Raw genomic sequence first — 15,638 nt, 5'->3', positions numbered from 1 at the left:
CCAAACCAAACCTCCAAAGATAGATTTCTGGTTCTTGGTTTTCTACTGTTTTAGGCATAATGCTTTTTGTAAACTTTTTCTTTCTTTCTTTTGGCCATGAACTGCATTACACGTTACAGCAAAAAAAAAAAAGTGCAAGCCAGTAAATTTCGTGGTTTCGGAGATATGCTTCGCATGAAAAGCTACCATATATGGAGTGGGATATATCCAAATGATTTTCACTTTTTTCCAAGTATTCATAACCATTGTTTTCCCCCTCATCAATCCAAGAACAAGCACGACTCGACTGTGTGGAGGACTAATTGCTGTGGCTAAGGAACATGCTCGGCTAGTTTAATCTGTTGATGGGTTGTTGACGATACATGTTTGAATTGAGGTGGGCTTAGCTTGTCTTGTGTACTGATCAATACACATTTTGATTGTGCCATGAAGCCCTTAATTATTGTGTGATTAACACTAGATAATACTAATCATTTAACAAATTTAGTAAATTGATGATTTGTACGATCGTTTCCAAAATTATAATTAATTAAGTATTATCATACATCTGCGAAATATTAATGCAACACTATTGTGCTCTAAATGCAACTACTGTGTTGTTCTCTAGATATCTTGATTTAAGAATTTAAAAAAAAAATCACAATTAATTGAATTTTGAAATTGATAAAATCTATAGTTAATTTAATTGAATAATATATTCAAAATAATTTAATAAAATGCTATAACCTTGAAATGAAATGTTGCATAAATATATTAAGAAAATCTCAACCTAATATTCAAAACATTTTAATTTTAATTACTTGAGACTATTATTTTGAGAATTTACAATTATGGTTATTTGAGATGTAAAAAATATTAGTTGAACATTGAGTAAAATGCTTTATAAGCAAATTAAATATCTTATCAAGTATTGCAGCTGTCTCTGAAAAAGAAAATAGGAAAATCCATCATTTATAATCTGTGGAATAGTTTTACAGCGAAGATTTCATCTGACCTGTCAAAACCTACCATATTTTCTCAAAATTTTCCATTTAGGGTTTATGATAGTGCTGAGCGAGACCTAGATTTAGATAAATTCTTGTTGTGAATTTTAAAAACTAAAAATCTAAATTTTTCCTCCATTTTTTTATTTAAAATACATATCTAAGAGAATTTAATTATTGATTTTACTAACCTAAAAAATGCCCCACGACTATAAGAACTTATTGTATCAATCTTAGTCTTAGATTTTTAGAAGTTTTCAATTAAGAACAACTATCTAAATTATATTTTTATAATGAAAAATTCCGTTATTTTGTAAGAAATTTAATGTTTTTCATTGCTAGCTACATGTTCTAAAACAATGCATGCCATGTACATGAGCTAGCACTAATTAAAAGAAAAATAGTATGATTAAATTATTACAATAATAGTAATAAAATATTATTTATTGGAATAATATTTTGTGTTTTTTTTGTTTAGTTTTTTTTTTTAAAATTTAATTCTTCAATATTAGATTGTTTTAGGAATTGTGTTTTGTATATAATTTTTGTTTATTTTTTTTATGTTGGATTATATATTGGTCTTATGGATTTTTTTTTTAATTTCAACCTTCAATATTAGATTTATTAGAATTTTTTTATTTAATTTTTATGAATTTATCTCAATTTCAGGATCTAAATCATGAGTTTAACTTGTTGACTTGGGTTAATTCAAGTTAATTTTTTTTGTTGTTTTTTCTAATTAATTTTTTTATTTCATCTTTTAATATGAACTGATTGAAAAATGAATTTCAAATTATTCTTTTATTTATTTTTTATAGATTTTTTCTGATCTCATGGCTTAGATCATGACTTTGTAAGTTGATCTGGGTTGTTTGTGTTCATATTTTTGATTTTTTTTAATTGGACTTTGTAATTCTTTTATTTGTTTTCTTTAAAGTTATCTTAATATTAAGAACTTGGATCACGAGTTTGGTAGGTTGATTTGATTTATTTTTTAAAATCTTTTTGAATTGATTTTTTTTCAATTTCACCCTCCAACAATTTATTTTTTTATTTTATCCTTCAATATTAGATTGTTTAAGAACTGAGTTATCATTGTCTTGTTGATTTTTTATTTCTTTTAATTTTAACTTTCAACATTGGATATGTTGGAAATGGAGTTTTATAATTTTTTTATAAAGTTATCATAATTTTATAACCTAGTTTACGGATATAGTAGGTTAACCTAGGTTGATTTATGTTGTTTTTTATTTTATTTTTTCCCTTGATTATGTGCATCCTTTAATACCATGTTAGTTAAAAATTGAATTTCATAATCTCATAACTTAAGTTGTAGATTTAGCATATTAGCCTGATTGTGGAAAATAAAATAAAAAATTGTAACCTCTATTTCAAATTGTAAATTTAATTCATTACTTTTTACGAGATTGATCATGAAAATCAAGGTGTTTTTTGGCTTGATTCCTTGTGCATAGTCTTCGAAATTTTGTGATGTTAATTACGTTGGTAACATCTCTTGCAAATAATTTAAGTCTCCATTTGCTTCTCATTACTTAGAGCAGGAAATAGACTCTCCTCGTTAGTAATAGAAATGATATGTTTTCATGCATTTTCTATTTTAAAGTATAGAAATTCAACTAGACACTTTTTTTTATATATCTATTTTTATTTCTTCAACTAAACACTTTTTTTTTTATCCTAGAATACTAATCAAATACAAATATTACTAATGATCCTCTGGTTATGCTAAGCTTGTGGAACGAATCCTTGGTATCAGTGAGTTGTGGGCTGCTGGAGGACAGCCTATCTCCGCCCATTGGCAAATCAAGCTTTCTCAGTATACTAAACCTGAAAAACAACAGCTTCAGCTATTCTATCCCGCGAGAGTTAGATCGTTTGTCTCGTCTACAGAAGGTGGCGTGGGGAAACAACACATTCATTATTGGTGAAATTCTTATCCACATCTTCTTCTTTTTTTAATTATTAAAATAGGTATCCAGATGGCTTGTTCGTATATTAATTAATCTTATAAACCATGGAATTAATGACCATATAAGTCTTCACACTACACCATTAAACAATTTAACCGATGAATTCATTCCATCGGTATGAGACACACAATTCGTTAGTAACATTTTTATCGATGACTTTGCCGACGGATTGCTTGTTGGAATATTGATCGTCAGTAATTCCCATTTTCATTGCTACTTCTGTCAGGAAAAAAAACCAAACACCGATAGTCTTATAGACGAGGGAAGCACGCCATAAAAAATTTCCCGCAAGAACTTTACTGATGGACTAATTCTGTCTGTATTTCCAACGATAAATCACTGAAGGCCAGTCCATCGATGACCATGGCATGAGCAGTAAATATTTCAAAACTCTTTGTAAAATACCAATGGATGCTATCCGTCAGTAATCTCAACAGTAAAAACCAATGGAATACCGTCGTTGGTGATTGTGGCATGAGCAGTAATTTTTTTTGCAACTCTTAGTAAAATACAAATAGCTCTATTTCGTTTATAAGGCAGTTGGTGTTTATTTTAAAAAAAATTACAAAATTATTTAGAATAAATAATGTTTTTCAAATATTATATTGATTAATAGTAAAAAAATAATCAACCAAATAAAATTTTATTAAACATTAAAAATATAAAAATAATGTTAAATAATATTCATCCAAATATTCATTACAAATTTAATGCGTTCCAAAAACAAAATTAAACAAGAATAACAGCGAAGCTGAAGGAGAAGGAGGTTGGTTGTTCCTGGAACCGTACGACCAAAAAGGGTTGCACGTGTATCATCACTCATCCTTGATCTAATGTCCATGACCATTTGATGGAGCTGATCGTAATCCGTCGAGAGTCATTTATATTGTTGTTTCAAGGTCATGAACTCCTCAAACTAGGTGCTCGATACTAACAAGGAGCTCCCAATAGTTAAGACACTGTAGGCCGCCTGCAAGTTTTCAGTCATAGTGTTGGAGAGCCTGTAAACCCAATTTTTATCAGGTCTACCAGACAATCCTACTTCTATCCATAAATCAGGATCGACATCTAGAAGGGTCGAAGGATCGTCCCTACATCTCTCCCTCAACCGGCTATTATAGGTCTCCTGAAAATAAAAAAAAATAATCATACATCATACTCAATTTAAGAAAATAATAATTTATGAAACAAAATAATTGAACAAACATACCACAAAGTGTTGAGCACAGTTTTCCACGAACTATTGCACCCTCTTTTAGCAGTCTTGATTTCGCACGTGCGTCTCTATAAATGACTCCATTGAGCTCGACTCACATTCAAGTGACATAACCTGTAATGAAAAAAAAGTTGCAAGTTAAATATATTTATAAGCAACTATAGAGCTGCCGGTGTTCATGGTCACCGAACCATGAATTTGTAAGTTCTGATTGTCAGTATCAAACTGTGAGCGTCGTGTGAATCACTTAGATGTCACATGCTCAATATATTGTGTCCATATATCCCCTAAGATGAATGGGGTTTGAATTCCCGCCAAACCGCCACCTCATTCCAACCTATAGACCGTTATCTCTCACATATCTTTTTGCTTTTTTTTGTGTATCATACCAAAAATCACGCAACCTACTTCCATAATAACAAATTAGAATATAGAACATAAAATTATGAAATAAAAAATTATATTATTTTTTATGCCACCTAGTTACTGCAAGATTGTCCTATAACCTCCTAATTATATTATTTTTTATGCCACCTAGTTACTGCAAGATTGTCCTATAACCTCCTCACAGCATTGTTGTCTATACTATCTCACTCAAATCTTTATTGTGTATGAATAATTCATTTAAAATAAAAATAGTACAAGATATAAAATTATAAAAATAATTTATTAAAAATAAACTGGAAATTAAAAGTTAACACATATCTCAAATCATCGAAACCATGCATTGATATTAGGTCTCCATTCAAAATGTCTAGAAACCTGATTCCATTGAAGCAATAGAATCTTCATCGATGATTTGAATGCCGATGTTATTGTCGAGGTAGCCTCAATGTTTGTGAACCTGAAATTAAATAAATTAATAAAATATTAATTAGTTGTTCATAAATTATATTATAAGTATAAAAAACTTATAACATAAACAAACTGATATTGAAAAGTCATCCGTTCATTGTGCCTAGCACTTGCGGGTGAATTGACCTGCTGTGAAGCCACACCACCTCTGCATTATGAAACCGCGCTAGAAGATACAGCATCATAGATGCCTCTTCATAATTAGCACCTAAGGATAAATCATCCTCGCTACTAGATGAACTAGCTACAACCGTTTACTGGTGACGTGCTGTTGATTTCATTATTTGCATCTACATAAATTTATATGAATAAATACATAATTAACTTTGATTATTTAAAAAAAATTGGCAACACCTCCTCTATATTAGAGACTACTCACAGTTTTCAAACCTGTAAATATTTACAAGAACCACAAACCAATTGACTCTATTGGAAAATCTTATATAAAACCTAACATTTAAAGAAATTTAACATCTATATATTTTTCAACTAACATTTATAGAAATACATAAATGACAATTAAAATTAATGAAAATAATAAAAAATCATAACAAGCAATAATAGAATAAAATTGAGATAAAATAATTAAATTTAATTCTTCATTTCCAATTACCATTTCCATGGTAAATTCAACAATAACAATTAAAATTCAACAAAATTTTCAAATAATTATTACAATACAAACAACATTCTATATTAAGATAAGAAAATTAAGATAAAATCAACAAAACATAACAAGCAATAATATAATAAAATTAAGATAAAATAATTAAATTTAATGCTATATTTCAATTAACATTTTAAAGGTAAATTCAACAAGAACAATTTAACTTTAACAAAATTTTCAATTATTATGGCAATACAAACAATAAAATAAATTGAACAAATAAAAATACAAAACTAAAGACTTTAGGAATGAAAAATATTTTAATAGTGTGTTGATTTCAAGATTTTATGTACAAATAATACACAAAACAAAAAACACAACAAAAATAATCATAATTAAAATAAAATAAAAAGGAAAAAAATACAAAGATAAAGAAAGGACAATCATACCTTTTAATATGTTAAAAGCTACAATCAAAACAATAAAAATGAAAATGAAAAACATAGAGGAGAAAAGAAGATGAATGAGGAGGAACGGAGAAAAAATGAACAACGGAGGGAGGGGCTAGGTTTTATACCGCAATATTACCGATAGAATTACTAACAGACATTAGAATAATATTTTCTTGGGTGGTGGCATTAATTTTTATCAGTATTTTTTGAATTTTGCATGAAATTATTAAAAATCCCTTAAGAATTTTCGAAGTCCATCGATAAATAGACGTCAGAGCACGGGCACATTGGAATTGCAGCTTCAATCGATGATTCCATCGGTAACTGTGTCAACTAACCTGACACTGATAGTTACACACATTGGAATTTCCACCTTCCATCAGTGAGTTCTTTGAAAACAGCATCGGTGATTGTGGCATGGGCAGTAATTTTTTTCAACTCTAGGTAAAATACTTATGGCCATAAACTGTGGGTATAGTCATCGATGATTGTAGTAAATACACTAAATATTTTGTAATTCTCTATGAAATACCATCAGACGAGTTTCATTTATATCTCCGTCAATATGTGTGTTATATTTTTACATGTTTTTTTGTATTGCTTATTTACCCCCTACACAAACGCTTAAATTGCAAACTTAACGCACGCATAGCACAATAACAATAGCAAACAATTACAAAATAAATATTTCTTATTCCAAAATATCATCCATAATATTATATTATATAAAAAGGGCTTTACACTTCGTGTTCTAATCATATTTGATCAGAATTTTCATCTTCGTCCTCAATTGAATTGTTATCAACTTCATCGCACTCTTTAATATGGTCATCATCTTCTTTATTAACATTATCTAGTCCATTAGAGCTCAAAACAACATTCAACTTCTTTGCATCAACATCAACAAGACTATAATTGAAAACACAAAAATTTAAAATTTTCTTCTAAGTCAATCGAAGGGGCAACTCAATATGGTTCAACTAACGTACTAGCTTGAAACAATTCATCTATCACACTTGTATCTTTGTTCTTATCTTGAACAACCTCGATATGACCTGAGCTTTGTTTTAAAAAGGAATAACCAATCAATTCTTAATTGGTCCTTTCTAAAGGAAGGTGTGTATATATAATAAACTTGTTGGCATTGCTTTGTGAAAACAAAGACATCATTAACGTTGCAAAGTCTAGCTTTTAAGTTGATTTTAACGAGACCATAGTGAGGATCTACTATGATTCCTATATCGAATGAGTCATACCAATAGCATTTGAATAAAAATATTGTATTCTGCTCGCTATGATATTGTAATTCGACGACCTCTTCTAATTTCCTATTATAGTCAAATTCAAATTCATTAGAAGTCGATCCCTTAATACAAATAGCATTATTATATGTCTTTCTTCCATACTTATATTCTTCAATATGAAACACACATTCATTCACAAAATTCCTGTTATAGCACTTGATTTTTCTTTAAAGGTATGAATTAGTAAAGACAATTAAATAGCAACACTACCTCTCATTTGATAAACCTTGTATATCAAATACAACAATAATCAATAAACGGACTTTCTGTAATATTGACATATAATTACCTTGCAATAGATAATGAATTTATGATAGGACTTACATTTGTTCTAAACCACGTAACAAATTATTCATCTTATAATTGAAAGATTTGAGATTCGATCAGCTGTAAGTTATTGGACAATAAATATCGTTGATGTTGCCTATAAGGTTGTTTCAAATTATATGAGTTTATGATATTATAATATATAAATAGTACACTCTTCACAAAGTTTAAGTAGTACATGTACTTACTTAATAAAAGATCTCAGATCATCACTGTTAAATAGAACATAATTGTATGCTTGTTTAAACTCTATATTAGACAATCCAAGATTGGAAAATAATATATAAATAGTACACTCTTCACAAAGTTTAAGTAGTACATCTACTTACTTAATAAAAGGTCTCAGATTATTACAGTTAAATAGAACATAATTATATGCTTGTTTAAACTCTATATTAGACAAATATCTTTCCCTTACAGTGTTTTTAGGTATGGGTCATCCAGGATTGGAAAATATTGACAAGTTTCCACTTGAAAGCACTTCACCACCATCATCATGTCGTAGAACACATTGATTCTCATCCTCCAATACGGTTCTAAATGTTAAGATCTCCTCAACAATATAGGCCTCATATATTGAAGCCTCAATATGCAGCTTGTTCTTAACCTTGTTTTTAGATTGAACAAGTACCTGTATATATAAAATTAAACAAAAATTATCAATTAAAAAAACAATGAAAAAACTTTTAATTATGAATTATTTTGCAACTGTAATATCTAATTTTTTGAATAGATACATCTTTCTATACTGGAACGGTCCTCCAACTTTTACCTCATACGGTAAATGTACAGGTATATGATCCATTGAGTTAAAAAATAATGGAGAAAATATCATCTCAAGTTTACATATTGTCTCGATGACATTCGTTTTAAGCCTTTCAATGTGATCAACACTTAACTTGTCGGAGCATATATCTTTAAAGAAATGACTAATCTCCGAGAGTGCATCCTTTATCCCCTTTGGCAATAAATCATGAAAAGCTAATAGAATGAGTGTTTGCATAAACACGTGGCAGTCATAACTCTTCATTCCATAAAATTTCCATTCCTTCATATTAACTAGCCTTGATATGTTCGAGGCATGTCCATTAGAAAAACACAGATTCTTAAGCCATTTGTAGAATAGTAGTTATGTGTTTTTCTCTAACACAGTACTTGCTCTTGGTTTTGCGACCCGTGACCCATTACAAACCAACTTCATATTTTTATGGTTATAGAACAACATTAAATCCAATCTAGTCTTGATATTATTATTTGTTTTTCCCTTCACATCTATGACAATGTTGAAGGTGTTCTCAAATATATTTTTTTCAATATGCATGATGTCAAGGTTATGGCAGAGAAGATTGGTCTTCCAATAAAAAAGCTTCCAAAAGATACTTCGCTTTACCCAATTATAGGTCAAACCAAAACAAAGAAACTTTTACTTACCTGATTGGAGACCAAACATAATGTCATCATACTCTGATACAACATCATACAATTCTTCACCAGAAGGATGCACCATCACTCTATCAACTATATTATATAATTGGTGTCATGAATAACCTCTACAGTCTAGGTATGATTGATAAGTATTGATAAGTATCTAAGGTTTTTTATATGCCATAAGAGTCTTTCCCTTATCAGTTCTAGGTTTGTAATGGAAATATCCAGATGTCATGCACTCAGTTAACTCAGCATTTTCAAGGTAGTATAACATGCAGAAGTTAGGGCATATGTCAATTTTCTGGTATCCTAAACCGAGGGATTTCATCATAGACTTTGCAGCATAGAAGTTTTCTTTCAGGTTGCTCCCTTCAGGTAAAATGTTTCTCGACTTTGCAGCATAGAAGTTTTCTTTCAGCTTGCTCCCTTCAGGTAAAATGTTTCTTTCTCATTCTATAATTTTATCATAACCAGCCTCATTCAACCCGTGATCTGACTTAATGGTGAACACATGTGCTATGGCTGATAATTTACTGTGGTTTATGCAGCCATCCCATAATGGCTAGTCAGAATCTTTCAACAAATCAAAAACCTTGTTGCATCTACATTAGGTTCTTCTTCTACGATTGAATATTGACTGACATTATCTTCATTCATTATCATTGCATCCATAATCATATTCCTGTAAGGATTAATGTTGTCACTTACAACTTCATACACGTTACTAGCACTAGAAGTTGACCTAACTACCCTTTCTATCATGCTCTCATTAGGAATAAATACTTCTCCGTGTGTATACCAACACAAGTAATTCTCCATGAAACCTTTGGTTAGAAGATGCATCGTTACAACATCTTGATGCAGAAACTGCTATTTTTACACTTCCTACATGGACATCTAATACTGTCATCAGTAAAATTCCTTGGAATAGATGTTGTAAATTAATAAAACCCTGAACCCCATTACAATAATCCATCCTCTGCAATCCTTAGGATGAATCTTGATACATCCATGAACAATCATTCATGACTTCTATCGAAACTTTATAAAATTATGATGACAACATGTATTAATTAACTATGTTACATAAATAAATTTGTAAAAATATTGGTTTTCCCCGACATTATCCAACAAACTAAAAAAACACATATGTTAAATATTCATTATTAATCATCAATGTCCATACAAATTTATACATATATAAATTTACAAAAATCACAACTCCATAATATAATTGATAAAAAGTAAAATGAACCCATTAAACAAGCTATTATTTATTTCATCACAATACATCTAATTCGGTGTAATTCAAACAAAATTTCAACAATTTACAAACAAATATAATTTATAAATAAATATAATTTGACAAAATCTAAAACAAACTATAACAACTACAAAATTATATATTCATACTACAAGTTTCTTGGACAATTAATAAAAAAAAAGGGTATTAACAAAATATATGTACTAAAAAAAATAAAAAACAATAAAATTGATATTTAAATATTAAAACTAAAAGGATAGATTTACATATAAAAAAATGATAAAATTCATAATAAATTAATTGGAGAATGAATGTTGTGACCATGTACAAAAGTATAAGAAACTTAAGTGTTTGTATTGAGAAGAGAGGAAGAGTTGGGATGGGTGGTTGGTTGTAGTATGGGAAGGGAGAGTTGGGATGGGGAAGAAAAAGGAAAAATAAAGAAAGAGAAAGTCGGCAGAATATTTATATATTGGCTTTTACCGATGGAATCACTAATGGATACGTTACTGTACAGAGGTCTTAGCTTGAATCTCTCAGTCATTCTATCGATAAAATTATCTGAAAAAGTTTCACGTCATCACATTGTTTCTCCTTTTTCAAATTGCATAGATTCCATCGGCCATTCAGTTGGTATATATTGACCATCAATATATACCAATTGAATGGCCGATGGAATCTATGCTGTTAGTAATTATTACCAACAACAAAGGTATGTCGGTATAGATCAACAAAATTAGAGACAGAATTATATTTGTTAGTAATTTCGTTGGTTTTCGCTGATTTTCTGGTAGTGCTAGAGGTCTTGAAAAGACACAAACTCATACTCATTGAGCAGCACATCCAAAACTTAACCAATTGAGCTACCTCTCATGTTTCTGTCACCATCTTAAAGCTACAGGTGCTTGTTGTTGAAACAAGTAAATGGCTTCAATTTTGGATGTAATAATCCTGTGTGATACTATCCCTTCCTCTGTATGCAATCTTTCTTCTGTTATTTTCTTATCTGTTGCATTTAATCAACTCCATGGGAGACTTCCTCCTGAATTGGGCCTAACTATCTTCAAAATCTCGGATTCCTTCAAATTCACAGCAATTTTTTCTGTGGACCAATTCCAGAAACACTCTCCAGTGCCTTGAAAATTACTTGTCTCGATTTCATTCAACAGCTAGGTTCACTGGGAAAGAGCCCGCGTTAACAAGCACATCTACTCCATGTAGGCTTTCACTTCCTTGAAAATTACTTGTCTCGATGTCATTCAACGGCTAGCTTCACTGGGAAAGAGCCCATGTTAGCAAGCACATCTACTCCATGGAGGCTTTCACTTCAAGTCGACAATCTAGGAAATGGTGAGGATGATGATGACCTAGCTTTCTCTATCCCCTTGTAAACAAAGATTAGTAGTTTGGAAGTTTTGGGTTTAGATGATAACAATTTAGGAGGGATGCTGCCAAGAATAGTTGGTCCAAAATAATTGTTACTCTATGTCTCAATGGGAACAAAATCTTTGGAAGTATTTCATCTTCTTTAGGATTGCCTGCACGTTGTTGCTGTTTGATTAGCTGATTTCAGCAGCTAATTAGCATAAGAAACTACAAGTAGAGAGTAAGATTTGGATCGTCCAGTTAGATTTTGTGAAGCGTTGCAATATGATTTAGTAAACTTTTAAATGTGAGTGATGAAAAAAGTAATAGTAAGGAAATGTCAGTGCTAATGATACCACGATGAGAATATTTATATAGATATCCAGTGGTTTAAATGGGTTAAATCAACCCTTAGATGATCAATGATATAATATCTTTGGTAAGGATATGATAACTCAAAAGAATTATCAGAAGGAGAGTGAATAATATGTAAAGATTAAAGTAAAATTATTCAATTTGAGACTTAGATAATGATATTTTTTGTAATTTCTTTGCAAGATAGTATTAGTTTTATGAAAATAATCTACTTAAAATGCATGAGAAGTTTGAGTATTAATAGTTTTAATTTATTAAATGACAAAATTTCCCTTAATTTTACCAAGTAATAACAAAAAATCCAATAACATAATGATGAAAATACCCTCAAACCTAGGGTATAAAAATTTGAACTTCAAGGATAATAAGGTGTTCTTATATTAGTTATTAAATCTAAATCGGTCCAACAAATTGACCTGGTAGTTGGACAGGTCCAAATTTATTAAAAGATTGATTAATGCAATGACTCGACCAAACCCGGTCGATCCATGACCCGGGCTAGACCTGATATTTTTTTTTTCAAATGTGGTTTTTCTCCTATAACCCTTTTTAAAAAAAAAAATAGTTGGTTATTAATACTTTTTAAAGTTTACTATATAAATATCATAAAAGTGTTTTATTTTTTCAATGTGGGATTTTAAACCCTTCAGTATATATCCTTTTCGCATACATATTTTATATTCACAAGAAAAAAGTCATATTTTTTTAATGTTGGACAAAAAAGATTTTTGGTTTAAATACTTTAATGTAAAAGCATAACATAGTATCTTTTTAATATGGATAAAAGAAAATTTAAAATATTCTTTTAAACCTCATTATTTATAACATGTATAGTCTATATTCATATGACTTTTTTTAAAAAAATGTATAGTCTATATTCATATGACTTTTTTTTTTAATTTTTTCTTATGAAATATTAAAACTTTAAATATATTTTTTAATTTTTTTCATGTTAATCAGGGTTGATCTCAGTTGACTCGGATTGACCTATAAAATCAAGGAACCGCCCCCGAGCCCAGTCAACTTCCATTCCAGGTTTAATAAGTATAGTTTTTACTATTCTTGTAAAGGGAAAAGATGAAAAATCCCTCTTTGGTTTAAATACTTTAATGTAAAAGCATAATATAATATATTTTTAATATGAATAAAAAATTTTAAAATAATCTTTTAAATTTTATTATTTACAACTCGTATAGTCTATATTCATATGGATTTTTTAAATTTTTTATGAAATATTAAAATTTTAAATATATTTTTAAAATTTTTTTATATTGATCCGGGTTGATCTCAGTTGACTCGAGTTGACCTATAAAACCAAGGATCTACCCTTGAGCCAGGTTAACTTCCATACCAAGTTTGATTACTATAGTTTTTACTATGCTTATAAAAGGAAAAAAATAAAAACACCCCTCATTAACTGCCAAAGTTTTTTTTTTTTTTGTATAAATGATTACTATAGTTTTTACTATGCTTATAAAGGGAAAAAATAAAAACACCCCTCGTTAACTGCCAAAGTTTTTTTTTTGTATAAAGATATATAAATTGTTTTTATCATGCATCTTTTAATGAAAAATACACATTTATCTTTTTACAGCAGCCAACAAACAACGCCTCTGAAGGGGATTAACATTCATGGCATCCAACAATTTATGACTCTAAAGAGAATATATGTCATTTTATTGTGAAATTTAAAAGTAAAATACGCGTCTTGCTCATCATCAATTTAAAAATGTCAAAATTAAGACTTATATTACAAAGACAATTCTACCCTTAACTATTAGCCTAATGTTTTTTAGCTTGAAGGGCAAGATGATAAAAATATTATTCTCATCTATAATGTGTCTAGAAGAATATTGTTTTTACCATGCCTCTCAGGTTTTTTTTTTTTTTTAATATTGTGGCTCAATTGCATCTTGGGACGAGGAGGATAGGGCAACATGAATTCATGGTCATGCATGTAGGTAAATGACTATCATTATGATTATTTTCAAACCAAGATTATGACAAGTAATATTCAAATAATTATTATTTTAAGATGGAACAAACAAAAAAAAAAATTTGATTGAAGGGATATGGATACAACATCAAATAAATATGTATCTATAATAGTTTTAAAATAAATTTCTATTATTTCAAAAGAGAGAGAGAGAGGACATATCCCTTGTCTAATATACTTTGATCCATTAATTTGATTATATATTGACAATATTTTATGTACAAGAATGGCAAAATGAAAGTTGCAGTTCCAAATGGAGTGCACCAGTTGCCATTATCTGAATGTTATTGCAAATAAAATGGCTATTTATGAACTCTTTCCTTCTTGTTGTGCAATGCCTTCCATTGGGTAATGGCTAATGTTGTTTTTTGGCATTGAAAATTGTATTTGACAGACCTTTATAAAATGGCATGTGGGCTAATTTAGAGTATAATTAAATCTAAAAAATAAAAAAATAAATAAAAAGGTTCAAGAAAATCAAGTCATTTTCAATATTAGTGAAAAATCTAATAAAAATAAAATAAAATATAACGGAGTTCAATTTGTAATTAAATTAAATATTAAATAAAAATAAATAAATTTAAAAAGAAAAAAATGAACTTGGTCTAGTTTTATAAATGTGGATTAATTTTTGACATTTATAACCCATTAAATTCTAAATCCGACTTAATTAAAAAACTTAATTTAATATCAAATGATGAAATCATAAAAAATTATCAATTTAAAAACTTGTAAAAATAACAAAATAAATAAAGATGAAATATGATATGTAAATATAATTAAGGAAGATAAAACCATAAAAAATAAAATTAGTTTTAAAAACTATCTCAAATAGAATAAAAGACAATAAAACATATGAATCAAATCTTACATATAAAAAACTTGAGGAGGTATGGAATTAAAAATAAATTTTAATTATATAAATTAATTCAAATAAAAATAGCAATTAATCCAAATTTTAAGAAAAAACAAATCTAATAAATAATATGAAATTATACAAAGCTATACATATAATTCAAGGATGAAATAAAAACTGATCAAATCAAAGATAGTTTCATCCAGAGAAACATGATCCACTATAAAGATCTATAAAATATCATGAAAGAGAATTTTTTTTTATTACTGTAAGCCTTCGTACATATCATCCAAATATAATAGGGTGACTTATTTATTAATATTAAAAAAAATTATATTTATTTATTAAAAGATTAAATTGTTTTTAATAATTGTATTTGACAGACCTTTATAAAATGGTTGTGGGCTAATTTAGAGCATAATTAAATCTAAAAAATAAAAGAATAAATAAAAAGATTCAAGAAAACCAAGTCATTTTCAATATTAGTGAAAACTCTAATAAAAATAAAATAAAATATAATAGAGTTCAATTTTTAATTAAATTAAATATTAAATAATATAAATAAATAATATAAATTTAAAAAGAAAAAAATGAACTTGGTCTAGTTTTATAAATGTGG

Source organism: Populus euphratica, unplaced genomic scaffold (assembly GCF_000495115.2).
Source record: "Populus euphratica unplaced genomic scaffold, PopEup_1.0 scaffold320.1, whole genome shotgun sequence".
Taxonomy (NCBI): Eukaryota; Viridiplantae; Streptophyta; class Magnoliopsida; order Malpighiales; family Salicaceae; genus Populus; species Populus euphratica.
The sequence above is the reverse complement of the archived record's forward strand: the minus strand, read 5'-3'. Positions refer to the sequence as shown.